At 58.4% G+C, this 12,796-nt stretch overlaps 1 long non-coding RNA gene across 1 annotated transcript; it reads left to right on the top strand.

The window, feature by feature from the left end:
- Positions 1-8,712, top strand: LOC110134748 (uncharacterized). Its single transcript, XR_011486000.1, has 5 exons — positions 1-658; positions 825-978; positions 1,093-1,332; positions 4,678-7,020; positions 7,537-8,712. It is a non-coding gene; the product is annotated as an uncharacterized lncRNA (long non-coding RNA).
- Positions 8,713-12,796: the final 4,084 nt, after the last annotated feature.

Raw genomic sequence — 12,796 nt, forward strand, 5'->3', positions numbered from 1 at the left:
GGGGCGCGGAGCCCCTGGGAGCGGGGACGAGCCAGGGGGTGCGGGCCCTCAAGGAGACACTGCCCGTGTCGGCCCCCGGGACAGATGCAGGTGGCCGCACGCCCTCCCCGCTGCCGCTCAGACGCGAACAACAAAAGCTTTGTCGTTGCCTTTCCAGCCTGGATGAGATCAATAAGTTCTGGAAACGGGAGAACAGCTGACCTTTGAGATTTCCAGCAAAACTTCAAAGTTTGCTTTGGGCTCTGGCTCAGGACCGGGGGCAAGTCTCAAGGTGCCCGAAAGACCCTCCTGCCCCGACATGGTCCCCCCACTCGGGGGTCCGGCAGAGGCGAAGGGGCAAGACCAGGTCCACACAGGCCCCCTGAGGGGCGGGCTCTGCGGAGGCATGGATCCGGCAGGTTGCGTAGACTAGCCGCTCCCCGGGGGCCCCGCTGTGGCTTCGAAGCTTTGGGGGCGCCATGGGGGCTGGCACCTGACGCCAGGTCCACTCTGCTGCCTGCCTCAGCGCCCCCCGACTGGCAGGCGGGGCACTGGGGACCGTGGATGCACCACCCAACATACATACGCTGCAGGCACGCAGTGGACCGGGAGCCCCGGCGGCCTCTCTGCTCCTGGAGCCCACGGGGTCCAGGGGTGAGGAGGGCACACACATCAACAGGTACCGGAGCTGGTAGTGGGGGGCCCTACTGTAGGGGTTACGGGCTGGGGGAGGGGGCAGCAGGACGCCCAGCGGGTGTGACAGGGCCCAGCCCCCTGCCGGCCCAGCCACCGTGGGGTCTGCGGAGCTGGACGCTGCTTGGAGGGGGTCTTTGGAAACTTCCTAGAAACAGCAGCATCTGGCCTGAGCTTTGGGAAATGCGTAAACCGTCTCTGGGATGGACTCGTCTCTCGGGCAGGACATCTGGGGAGAGCGCGCCAGCTCCCAGTCAGTACCTGCCGCCTGCAGCCACGTGGAGCACGTCCACGGTGGACACATCAGTAGCGGACGTGAGGTGCTGGCAGGCTGGGGGCGGGGGGAGGAGGTGGGGGTGCAGGGCTCACCCCTCACCCCTCGCTTCTAAACGCCTTCCCCACCCGCTGTGTCCTCCGCAGCCCCCTTGCCCCGCTTGCTGGCTCTTCCCTGATAGGTCCTGCTTCTCGTGAGTGCGTGTGCTAAGTCACTTCAGTCATGTCTGACTCTTTGCGAGACCCCAGGGACTGTAGCCCACCAGGCTCCTCTGTCCAAGGGATTCTCCAGGCAAGAATACTGGAGTGGGTTGCCATGCCCTCCTCCAGGGAGTCTTCCTGACCCAGGGATCGAACCTGCGTCTCTTACGTCTCCTGCATTGGCAGGTGGGTTCTTTAGAGCCAGCACCACCCAGAAGGCCCACACTGAGGGCCCCACCCCCTGAGCATTGGGTCCCCCCTTGTGTTTGGCCCCAGACAGAGCTTTTTGTTGCCCAGACATCTGTGGCCCCGCAGGCGGCTCCTCCTGCCCAGAGGCTCACATCCCTGCCTCCCCGCCTCTCGCGGCCCCGTGTCCAGCCCCCAGTCCCACTCGAGGGGACAGCGCGGGGCTCTGCTGATGGGTCAGGTGTGGCTTCCAGACTGGTGTGGACAGCTCCCCCGGAGGGAGGGCCGGCTGGTGGGACAGGGGCGGGCTCGTCTTACACGCGGTATGAGAGCCGGCCGTGAGGGGTGTGTGTGTGAATGTGAGGACGGACGGGGCTGGGCACCCCTATGCGGGAGCTGAAGGCACGGCGGGGAGAGGGGGCCCTGGGAGCTGGGGTCCCTGCAGCAGATTGAGGGTCAGTCTCACAGTGACCCAGAGGGTCCCCGGGAGCTCCACACGAGCCAGCAAGGCCGGCACTGCTGACCAGTGTGGACACTGAGGCCTGGAGATGGGACAGACCTGCTCATTGCCGCCGAAGGAGGGGGCCCAGACTCCTCGGGCTTCTAGCTCCCCTTTGTAGGAGCTTCCCATGCCAGCAGGGGACCCCAAACATATTGGCCAGTTACTAGGATGAAAGGAGAAGCCTCCCCCGAAAACAGGTGTGGAGTGGCGGCTGTCTCCTGCAGGTGAGCCACCTGGCCCCGTGGATTTCAAGGTCTCGGAACAAGCCTTTTCAGAGAGCACCCGGTCTTGCCTGCACCCAGGCCAAGTCAGCTTTCCCTGCCGGTTTTGGGAGGGGGTTGGCTCTTTCTTGGGGCTTCCCAGGTGGCGCTAGTGGTAAAGAACCCACCGGCCAATGCAGGAGATGTAAGAGACCCAGGTTTGATCCCTGGATCAGAAGATCCCCTGAAGGAGGGCATGGCACCCCGCTCCAAAATTCTTGCCTGGAGAATCCCATGGACAGAGGAGGCTGGTGGGCTGCAGTCCCTGGGGTCTCAAGAGCTGGATGCAACTGAAGGGACTTAGCAAGCAAGCACACACGCTCTTTCTCAGACATCCCATCTCTCCAACTTCAACAGGAAGAGTGGCTGTTGTTATTCAGTCGCTCAGTCGTGTCGACTCTTTGCCCCATGGACTGCAGCACGCCAGGCCTCCCTGTCTGTCACCAACTCCCAGAGTTTACTCAAACTCATGTCCATTGAGTCGGTGATGCCATCCAACCATCTCATCCTCTGTCATCCCCTTCTCCTCCCGCCTTCAATCTTTCCCAGCATCAGGGTCTTTTCCAATGAGTCAGCTCTTTGCATCAGGTGGCCAAAGTATTGGAGCTTCAGCATCAGTCAGACAGCAGTTGTGGATTTCAGCTCAGACAAGGTTCGGATGCTTGTGCGTGTGTGGGGGGGTTGGTGAGGGGCCACGTGCGGGCCTATTTTGTGTGTGTGTGTGTGTGTGTGTGTGTGTGTGAGCGCGCACAGTGTCCCAGTGGGCATTCTTATTAAGAAAAGCATCTCCTTAGGTTATATATACAGAGGCAAGCTGCAGGCAGCATTTTAAGTTTCTCTTTTCTTAAAAGGACTGAAAGAAACACCTCTCTCAGCGACCATGGAGTGCTTGCATCAGCAAAACAGGGCTGGGTTGCTTCGGGGATCTCATTAACTCCCCAGCATAGCACAGCTAACTTCCCCTCCGGGGGACAACGTGGGCTCTCCCGACTTTTTTCTGATTTTTCCCGAGTGTCAGGCATCGGGCGTCTGCCTGCACCCTGGGGAGGTGGGGGGGGGAGGACTCTCCATTCTCAGCCCCCGCCCTCCTCGCCCCTCTCATTTCCCTGCACGTGGTTGAATTTGGCGTGCGTGTTGGGTTTACAGAGACGCAGGGTCCAATCAGCCTCTCTCCTGGGCAGCTGGGTCAGCGTCCCCTCTGGGAGATGAGGTGACGCGGAGAAGACCGTCCCCTTCGTTCCTGACTTCTCATGGCTGTAGTCAGGTTTAAACGAACGTCTGGGGCAGCTGTGATGGGAGAGGAGTCGGGCCGGGGGTGGTCAGCAGGTTTCTGATTCCCCGCCGGGGAACCCGAGGCTGCAGCTGTGGTCTGCGGGGAGGAGGATGGTCATTGACCCTTGACGCCTGCCAAGGGCGGGCGCAGGAAGTGGGGGCAGGGGTCCCATGTACCGAGCAGGGCTGAGCCGCCATCGTGGGTGTGGCTATGAGGAGTGAGGACAGCCGTGGTTCCTGGTGACAGTCAGCTCTCCTGAGCGTCACTAGAGCCCGCCCAGCGTCGGTGCCTCAGGCCATTTGCACCTGCTGCTCCGTCCGCCTGGAGCACCGCCCCTCACCTGTGACCTCACTCATCCCCTGCTGTCCAGCTTGAGCGGGTCCTCCCCCATGCCACCACCTCACCCACCCTGTCCCAGGCGGGCACCCAGCCCCTGGACCCCACTGCTCTGTCTCCACCCTGTCTCCCCACGCCCGGCTGGATGGGGCCCTCCCGGTACGCCTCGGTGCCCAGTGCCCTCCCAGGAGCCTGGCGCCACCCAGGGTGCCCGCCTTCTGCAACTGGTGCCGACTTCTAGCTCTGGCTCCAGGCAGGCAACCCCCCTTGGCAAGAGCCCCCAACTTGCCTCAGAGAAATCGGGTCTCACTCCAGGGTCTCCATTGCACTGGTCAATCATTTCTAGATATTTGAGAGTCACTTCTTCAGCTAGGTTGTACGTTTTCCCCTGGGTGTTCTGGGGAGGCAGGGGCCCAGTGATGACTGATTTTGCAGTTCCCCGGGGACACCTTGAATTCGTGGGCGAACTCCCTCTGGCCTTGAGAGGCCATAGTCACGCCCCAGGGCTTTGAGATGCAGAAGCTGACGGCTGGTGTGGAAGGGCTGCTGAGAAGGGGACCCCAGGGGACCCCCAGCGGCCAGAGTGCAGAGAGCTCAGGGTAGACTGTGCAGAATGCAGGGAGCAGGTCTCTTCCTTGGGGGCTGAGCAGCCTCGCACGGAACAGACAACGCTGACGGCAAGAGTGCCTGCGATTCAGCCGGGTGGGGGCGGGGTGGCTCTAGGAAGCAGGAGGTGTGTACATGGGGCGGGGGCGCCGAGCCCTGCGGAGGGAGCGGCGTGGCCAAGGCTGGCCCCTCTTGGAAGCAACGGGGGGTGGGGTGCTCACCAGGGTCGTCCAGCTACGGGGAAGAACAGGGACCTTCACCCAAGCGCCGCGGAGCGTGGTGGGGCCAGACGGCCACGCTCACGTCCCCATGCGGCTGTTACTGTTCAAACACTCACTGTCTTTTCCTACTGTTCATGGGTTCTCAAGGCAAGAATGCTGAAGCGGTTTGCCATTCCCTTCTCCAGTAGACCACATTTTGTCAGAACTCTCCACCGTGACCCGTCTGTCTTGGGTGGCCCTAGGCATGGCTCATAGTTTTATTGATGTATGGATGTGAGAGTTGGACTATAAAGAAAGCTGAGGGCCGAAGAATTGATGCTTTTGAACTGTGGTGTTGGAGAAAACTCTTGAGAGTCCCTTGGACAGCAAGGAGATCCAACCAGTCCATCCTAAAGGAAATCAGTCCTGAATATTCACTGGAAGGACTGATGCTGAAGCTGAAACTCCAATACTTTGGCCACCTGATGGGAAGAGCGACTCACTGGAAAAGACCCTGATGCTGGGAAAGTTTGAAGGCGGGAGAAGGGGACGACAGATGAGATGGTTGGATGGCATCACTGACTCAATGGAGAGGAGTTTGAGTAAACTCTGGGAGTTGGTGATGGACAGGGAGGCCTGGCTGGCTGCAATCCCTGGGGTCCCAAAGAGTCGGACACGACTGAGTGACTGAGCTGAACTGGACAGACCTCACTGTCTGGTCGCGCCCTCGGCTCGGGAGTGTGGCCCGGGTCCCTGTGGCCAATGAGAGGAGGCTGGAAGTGGCTTGTTCCCCTGGGAGCAGAAGCTTGGCTTCCTCTCCTTCCCTCAGCAGTGCCCCCACCCCAGCAAACTGGGAGCTGGAACAGAGAGACAGACAGACATGCAGCCTGAGGAAGAGGCAGACTTATTTCTCCAGGCCCCCGGGTCTGGGGGGCTGTTTGTCCCTGCAGTGTGACTCAGCCTTCGCTGCCTGAGACTCCCAGCTTCACTGTCTGGCCTCAGTTTTCCCAGCTGTAGAATGGGGGAATGACAGGCCCCCTCCAGGGCTGCATGTTAGAATGGGCTACTCCTTACATGTAAAGCACCCAGTAAAGGCGCTCAGCTTGAAGTGAACGCTCTTAGCAAGAAGTAAGAGCAAGAAAAATTCTGATTTCTATCGAGACCTCAGCCTTGATTCCGGTCACCTCAGTCCAGAGACCCATCCACACAGTAACTTCCCCACCTGGAGCCCCACGGAACACTGGTCCTTAGCATGCTGACAGATGGGCCATGAAAACTGCAACTTGGAGAGCTGAGAGTTAAACCAAATTAAATTGTTGATTTTGATGCCCGGCTTCTTGGAGCCTTGCATATGCTAACAGGCCTTTGACTTTCCAAGAGTCTGCTTCCCACGTGTGATCATGAGAGTGTGACGATATGCGTGCGTGCGTGTGTGCACCCTGGCTGGCGGGAGTGGGCCTCGGAGTCTGACCCAGGGGCAGAATGAGGGAGGAGGAGCATGATTGAGGGGCGGGGATCCCAGGGCTGGGGCACCTGAGCCTTTGTCTTTAAAGACGGCAGGGAGACGGAAGGCGGCCAGGACTGCTTGATGGCTTGGGGGCACCTTGGTCTCGGGGCTGGTGTCTGGGAGACGGGAAGGGGAGGGCCCTGGGGTTCAGACCCCGCGGGTGCTCTCAGAGCCAGGCGGCTGTAGCGGGCAGTGAGCGGCTGGGTCCCGCCTTGGGGTGCGGGTCCACCTCCGGCTGCCTGGAGCCTGAGGCTACGGGACTCTCGAAGTCTGGCCTGCTCCCTTGCTCTTGGCAAGTGGCTCGGGCAGAGGCTAATTGGATCTGCGGATTTGGTGCGGCTGTTTACAGAAAGCTTTTAGTCCCCAGGACAGGGTGGAAATTGGATTTCAGGCTCCTGGCTTAAAGATGCTCCCTGATTCCCAACGCCCATCCTTCTGTGTGTCGGGGGCTCGGGCAGCTGCCTCCATCCAGGGGAGACGATAAATTATGCATCCATTTAATACCAGCTCAGGCCAGATGGATGCCAGGGGCTTGAGCTGTCCAGCGTGTCTCATCTCTGAACAAATCCATTTTGCTCACATGAGCACAGAACTCCGGGCTGGCGGTCATTCGAGAAGTTTCCTCAGAGAGCACTATGCCTGGGTCGTGTGTCTGGGTCTGCGGGACCCTGCGGGGAGGGCAGCCCTCTGTGCCCCGGGCTACCTGGTGAAGCCCCTGGGAGGAGCGATGCATCATCTTCTCTTCACAGAAGCACCTGGCGGCTTCTGGGCAGTTGGTCTTGGCAGAGATGCTTTAAATGCGCCGGCCGGGGTGCTGGGGAACGTTTACACTCCTTGTGTGACTCTCGGACTGTGATTGTGTCCACCCTGTTCCCGTCCATCTCAAGCTGAAAAGCCGCCTCCTTCAGGAAGCCCTCGATGCGTTTTCTCACTTCTCTGACCTGTCACTGCTGGAACCACTACCTGGCCCAGATGCAGGCTGCCTGGGGTAGCCTCTTCCAAGGGTGAGTGTCCCGAGGCGTGTTGGAATCCTCTCCCTGGGGACGACCTCTCTATCTCTCTGGAAACCCTTCTTGAGCGAGAGAGGCAGAGAGAGGGCATCTCCAGGGAGAACCAGGACTTGAATAGAGGGGAAAGAGAGACGGGGCAGAGCTGCCCTCCACTGTCTGCGTGGAGGGCAGGGCCTGGCCACGCTCTCCCTGTTTCCACGAGAAGCTTCCAGAAAGATGTGTTCTATGACTCTGCTTGGGAAGGGAGGAGACTGAGGCCCAGGAGGGTGGAGGCTTGACCAGGATGAGCTCTCTGCTCCAGGGGCCTCCCAGACACCCCCTGCCCCGTCTCTGTCTCCCCCCGGGGCCAGCCCCGTTCCTGTCCACGCGGGGCACCTCGCCTCCCAGGTGCAAACACAGAGTGGACAGTGACGTGGGTCCCGGGTCGTGGTGGGGACCCAACCCCAGGCCTACAGGGACTCGGCCCTCGGACATGCTCAGAGGCAGCCGTGTCCACACGCGTGTTCACAGCACAAGGGCATCGCATGCCAGCTGGGATGATGCACATGTGCGACGACATTTCACATGATCGGCTCTGCTTGGTGAGCAGAGCTTCAAACAATCGAACCCGGAGGCAAGTGACTTTGCCTCCCTGACTTCAGTCTTCTCCACGGGCCAAGCTTCGGAGCATCTTCCCTGAGCTGGCAGCAGCAACAAGCATCTGAGAAAGGGTGTCAGAAGCCAGACAGGCCAGGAATGTGGAGGGCGGGCCCTTGTGTGTCCCCATCAAGGTGGCCATCTGCGAGACACCTGCTGTCGGCCCGGGGCTCGGCCGGGAGCCAGGAGCAGAGACGGCATCCCCGCAGCGTCCAAGTGTCTCCTGAAGCTACAGGGCTTGCGATCAGGGGTGCGGGGGGGAGGGGTGCCCTTGTAAACCCCCAGGCTCAGATTCAGCTGCGAGGGAGGGGCCAGGTCAGTGGGGACGGCCACCGCTCGGTCCCGCGTGCCCTCCGCCAGCTGGGGTGTCAGCAAGACGGGCTCCGTGGGGAGAAGGGCTGTAGGCTGCTCGCTGATTCCTCATTCCCGCCACGCTGCCTCTGCTGAGAGCACAGCCCAGCCCTCCCCTGCAGGAGGGCCAGGCCCCCTCACTCCAGGGCAGCCAAGCAGAGGTAAAAGTGTCAGTAACCCAGTGTGGAGAGGTGCCCGAGACGACCGGTCCAGAAAAATGGGGACGCGAGTCCGTAAGAAGAGAAGCTTACAGAGGCGCATATGCTCCTGGCAGAGGCCAGAAAGCGATGTTTTTAAAAGCCGAGCTGGGGGCAGTGAGACCTCAGGCACCTGGCTTCTCACCCCTTCCCTGGCCCCTCCACCTTCTCCTGGCCATGGTGGGTGTGTTCCCGTAAGAGGGACGAGACGCAGGATTGCAGACGCATCATTGGACGAGAGCCCAGGTGAGCCGCGGGCTCCCCTGGGGTGGGAAGACCTGTCCCGCTGGGGGCGTCAGGAGCACTGGGTGTCCCAGGCTGGTGGAAACATCAGAGACAGAAGAGGAGGGAGCTTCTCTCGCAAGAAATTAATCCAGAAATTAATCACCAGGAGAGGAGCCAATTCCCAACCCCCCCAAAAAAAATTTGTTAGAAATGGAAGATGCTTGCCACCTGGAACTGGGCAAGAATGATGAATAATAAATGTCACTATTTTTCTGGAGGAGACAATGCAACGCTGTGATTTAGTTATTACCCACATGTCTTTGTCAAACCCTTCGAAGGGTCCCCCAGAATGCTCACACTGTCGTGTTGCGTTTTCAGAGGGAGGAGGAAAAGTGGAGGCCCAGGTGGGAAGGGCCACCTTGGCAGGGGGGTGCTCAGACGGGTCCGGTGCCGAGTGCTGGGTCCCACCGACAATCCTTGCATCATTGCTCACCCGAACAGTTCTCCTTTTTAGAGATGAGGACACGGGGCCCCAGAGAGGTTGAGTCACCTGCCCAAAGACCCACAGCAGAAATGCCAACCCAGGATTCAGTCCTAAGACCATGTGACCCCCCAAACCTGTGTTCAGCCCTTTAATTTAGTCCATACAAGAGGACGGGGTCCAGGACAGCACTGCCTCCCTGCCGTCCACCAGACGGAGCCCCTGTTCAGCACTGGGTCCTGGGAAAAGAGGCTGACCCTGGGGTCAGCAGAACAGTGGGATGAGCCAGATTCACCAGGTGAAGAGACAGGACTGCCTTCAAAGTTCAACCTCAGAAACACGATGACTAAATCCGAAGTATATCCCACAGGATATTAGGAAATACACTATGAACACAGTCATTGTTTATCTGAAATTGAAATTTAAGTGGGTGCCCCTTTTTATCTGGCGATGCTGTTAGGAGGGAGGCCAGAGCGGGCATCCACGCAGGCCCGCTTCTCGGGTGGCGTGAAATCCCCAGGGCAGCTGAAGGGCCGCGTGCCAGGCACCCTCTGTCCCCGCGGCCCTCTGTTCCTCTGCTCCAGCTACTGCAGCCTCTGGCCCCGCCCCGTCCCCGGGCTGGGTGTGGGGATGACCAGTCCCTCCTGGAGACCCTCACCGGCCAGGATCTGAAGAATATCCTTGTTTCCGCGTCGCTGCTCTTGGCCCAGCACCACCTGGGGAGCGCTGTTTTTATGCCACTGTTAGTCTCACCACTTTTTTTTTACAGACAGGACACCAGAGCCCAGAGCGGATGGTGTGACTCTCACAACATCCCACAGTGAGGAGCGGGCACGTGGCTATGCCCCCGAGCTGAGGCCTCTGCATGGGCGCCTGGCTGGGAGGGAGGCCGGGTGGGCCGCATGGTCCAGCCTGGAGTCGTCCCGCAGTCACTGTTTTCTGGGGTACCCGAGTCCTGGGGTGTGCGGGGGAGTGTCCTCCCCGGCTGCTGACTCCGGGGTGTGGGGGCGCTCCTGGGAGCACTCCTGGAGCGGTTTTGTGTTTCTCAGTGAGACGCCGCTCTGATGGGAAGGTGGCCGACTCCACGGCCAGGGAAACAGGAGGCAAACAGCAACGAGGGAAGCTCCCCAGCGCTTCATTCTACAAAACAGATGCCCACGGCAGTAATGGTGTAAGAGCAGGCCCCCGGGCTGGGGAGGCGAGCAGGGTCCCGCCTCTGGAGGCGTCCCACCCCGGCTGTAACCTGTGTTCCCCCGTCCCTCGCCTCCACGCCCTTTGGGGAAAAGGAAGACTAGGTACTCGGAACCGACAGACCCAGGGCCGCGCAGGTGCACCCCCGGAGCTCTGACGGCCCAACTCTCTGTTCTGGTCTTTCCCTTAGTCATCCGTCTGGCGGCAGGACCCGTCCCGAGACGACACACGGACAGTCGGTCTGTCCTGTTTCTGAAGCTCTCGTCTTGCTGCATGTCTGTGATGCGTTTGGTTAACGAGGGTCCCGGCCCCTGCGGCACCGTGAAACGTGCCGAGTGTGCGGTGGTGTTGGTCTCTGTAAAGGTTGAGTCCCCAAGCCCACCTGCCCAGGGCCTCCTGGGGGGGGGCCCCCACACTTCGGCTGAGGGACGGAGCCCAGTCAGAGGCCCGCCACCCCCACCCCACTTCTCCTGGGAGAACCCTGCCCATCCTGGTTCAGAAGCCCGCCCCACCAGACGGTGCTGGGCATGCAGTACCTGGGCCACTGGGCTGCAGGCCTGGGAGGGACGGTGCGATCCCCCAGCTAATAGCGCCCAGCTTGGGGCTCCACGCTCTGCAGTCCTAACGTTTTATCCTTGCCTGTGTTTTCTATGAGTGAAGGGCGGGGTGTAGTTCGTGGGGTCCTGCCTCCCACCCTCTCCAGGCCGGACTCAAGGGAGGGGCTCCGGGGGCCCCTCTGCACCGCCCAGCGACCACTCCCTGCTGGGCAGAGCCTGGTCCACCTCAGTCTCGGGGTGGAGCTCCGGGGTCTGCATGCACACCTCAGAACCCCTCACACCGGCGGTGCACAGGACACGACAGGGCAAGAGAGAGGGGCAGAGAAAGGAGACGGGGCTCCTCCTGCCTGTTTCTTTTTTAACTGAGGTCACATTGGTTGATAAGGGATCCCGCCCTGGTGGCTCAGACGGTAAAGACTCCGCCTGCAATGAAGGAGAACCAGGTTAGATCCCGGGGTCGGGAGGATCCCCTGGAGAAGGGAATGGCAACCCACCTCAGTATTCCTGCCTGGAGGATCCCCATGGACAGAGGAGCCAGGTGGGCTACAGTCCATGGGGTCGCAGAGAGTTGGACATGAGTGAGCGACTAGCCCTTTAGTTGATAACGTCATATGTTCCCGTGACAACATTGTGTTTCTATTTCTGTGTCCATGACAGCGTTGTTGTTATTCAGTCGCTCAGTCGTGTCCAAGTCTTTGTGATTCCCGGGACTGCAGTTCACCAGGTTTCCTTGCCCTACACTATCTCCAGGAGTTGGCTCAAACTCACGTCCACTGGTCCATTGAGTCGGTGATGCCATCCAACCATCTCATCCTGTGTCATCCCCTTCCTTTTACCTCAATCTTTCCCAGCATCAGGGTCTTTTCCAATGAAGTCGGCTCTTCGCATCAGATGGCCAAAGTATTGGAGCTTCAACTTCAGCATCAATCCTTCCAATGAACATTCAGGGTTGATTTCCTTTAGGATGGACTGGTTTGATCTCCTGCTGTCCAAGGGACTCTCAAGAGTCTTCTCCAACACCACAGTTCAAAAGCATCAACTCTTCTGTGGTCAGCCTTCTTTATGGTCCCTGTTTTCACATCCATATATGACTACTGGAAAAACCATAGCTTTGATTACATGGACCTTTGTCAGCAAGGTGATGTCTCTGCTTTTTAATACACTGTCTAGGTTTGTCATAGCTTTTCTTCCAAGGAGCAAGTGTCTTAATTTCGTGGCTGCAGTCACCATCCACAGTGATTTTAGAGTCCAAGAAAATAAAATCTGCTACTGTTTCCACTTTTCCCCCATCTATTTGCCATGAAGTGATGGGACCGGATGCTATGATCTTAGTTTTTTGAATGTTGAGTTTTAAGCCAGCTTTTTCACTCTCCTCTTTCATTTTCATCAAGAGGCTCTTTAGTTCTCTTTGCTTTCTGCCATTAGAGTGGTATCATCTGCATATCTGAAGTTGTTGATATTTCTCCCAGCAATCTTGATTCCAGCTTGTGATTCATCCAGCATTTTGCATGATGTACTCTGCATATAAATTGAATAAGCAGGGTGAAAACATACAGCCTTGACCTACTCCTTTCTCTATTTGGAACCAGTCTGTTGTTTCATGTCCAGTTCTAACTGTTGCTTCTTGACCCACATACAGGTTTCTCAGGAGGCAGGTAAGGTGGTCTGGTATTCCCATCTCTTTAAGAATTTTCCACAGTTTGTTGTGATCCACATAGTCAAAGGCTTCAGCATCATCAATGAAGCAGAAGTAGATGTTTTTCTGGTATTCCCTTGCTTTTTCTATAATCCAATGTCATGAGGTCAAGTGGGCCTTAGGACGCATCACTACAAACACAGCTAGTGAAGGTGATGGAATTCCAGCTGAGCTGTTTAAAATCCTAAAAGATGATGCTGTGAAAGTGTTGTCTTTGATATGCCAGTAAATTTGGAAAACTCAGCAGTGGCCTCAGGACTGGAAAAGGTCAATTTTCATTCCAATCCCAAAGAAGGGCAATGCCAAAGAATGTTCAAACTATCATACAATTGTGCTCATTTCACATGCTAGCAAAGTAATGCTCAAAATCCTTCAAGCCAGGCTTCAGCAGCATGCAAACCGAGAACTTCCGGATGTACAGGTCAGTGTTCCTACC

This window comes from Odocoileus virginianus, unplaced genomic scaffold, assembly GCF_023699985.2.
Source record: "Odocoileus virginianus isolate 20LAN1187 ecotype Illinois unplaced genomic scaffold, Ovbor_1.2 Unplaced_Scaffold_5, whole genome shotgun sequence".
In the NCBI taxonomy this organism is placed as follows: domain Eukaryota; kingdom Metazoa; phylum Chordata; class Mammalia; order Artiodactyla; family Cervidae; genus Odocoileus; species Odocoileus virginianus.